Raw genomic sequence first — 1,240 nt, 5'->3', positions numbered from 1 at the left:
TAAAGTTGAAATCCATGATCTATTGCAGAAATAATTCCACTCACATGCTTAGAGATACTCCTGATTGCCATACAGAGTGCTTGATATTGAGGTCATCAGTGAGAAGTAATGAGAGTGCTGAGATATATCAGAAGAGAAGACAGCTCACATGTTGTTCAGAATTCTCTGCACCTGAAGATGCATTGTATATGTTGACTATCTGTAGCTGTAGACCTCAGATCTATATGTGCAGCATGTGAATGTTCTGATTTTCTGCTCAGAGGCCTGAGACTGCATGAGTATGAATTTGTGAGTGTTTACACACATAGGTGAAGATCTGTGACTTTCTGTCTCACTTTTCAATTGAGGCAAAGCAGTTGAATGCTGAATGCTTTTTAGAGATGTGTTGACTTAAGTTTCTGTAAATTCAGAGTTTCTGTATGAGAAGAATGTCAGTTTTTCTTTCAAATGCTAGATTGAGAATTATCTCATGTGCTGAACTCTCTTTTTCTACATTGACTTGCATAATCTGCAGAAATTGTGGAGATCTAGAGTTCTTCTTCATTAAGTAGCTGAAAGAAGAGTGTTGTTGTGTGAGATGATGTATTGAGTGTTGCATTAGATGTTGAGTTGAGCATCATATCTAATGCTGTATCTGATGCTGTGCTCAATGCTGTGTTTGATGCTGTGTTTGATGTCAGTGTAAGATTAGATCTACACTCAGTAGAATTATTCAATCTCAGATCTGCTGATGAATCTCAATCATCACATTTGCTGTTACTTGTCTTGATCAAGTATATCTTACTCTGTGTATTGCAGATATCTCTCAGCTGATTTCTTGAGTGTCTTTGAACAGTTTCATTCTTTATCTCTGATCTGACAGAGCAGAATGAATCATTCACAGCATGTGATTCAAGACAGTTAGTGCAGCAATTGAGACATTCACATACTTCATTCTTCTTATGACAGAATGAATTTTCTTTCATATGATTCTTAGAACTGCATTTTTTGTAGTGAGGGATGTGAAGATAGTATCTCTCTTGATGAAATTCTCAGCATTTGCTGCATTGTTGTATTTTGATCTTAAGTGTCTTTCTGATCACTGGTCTTTAATATTCATATAGTTCTACTTTTGATGACAGGTTTACTGCTGTCTCTTGTGAAAAGTATAATATAAGAGTAACTATTAAGTTTTCAGAGTGTATTTTTGCTCAGCAACTCTGAACAGACTTGATTCTGATTTGAAATGTAAATTCTTCTA

This window comes from Paracoccidioides lutzii (genome assembly GCF_000150705.2).
Source record: "Paracoccidioides lutzii Pb01 unplaced genomic scaffold supercont2.39, whole genome shotgun sequence".
Lineage (NCBI taxonomy): Eukaryota > Fungi > Ascomycota > Eurotiomycetes > Onygenales > Ajellomycetaceae > Paracoccidioides > Paracoccidioides lutzii.
This window is presented reverse-complemented; position numbering follows the sequence as displayed.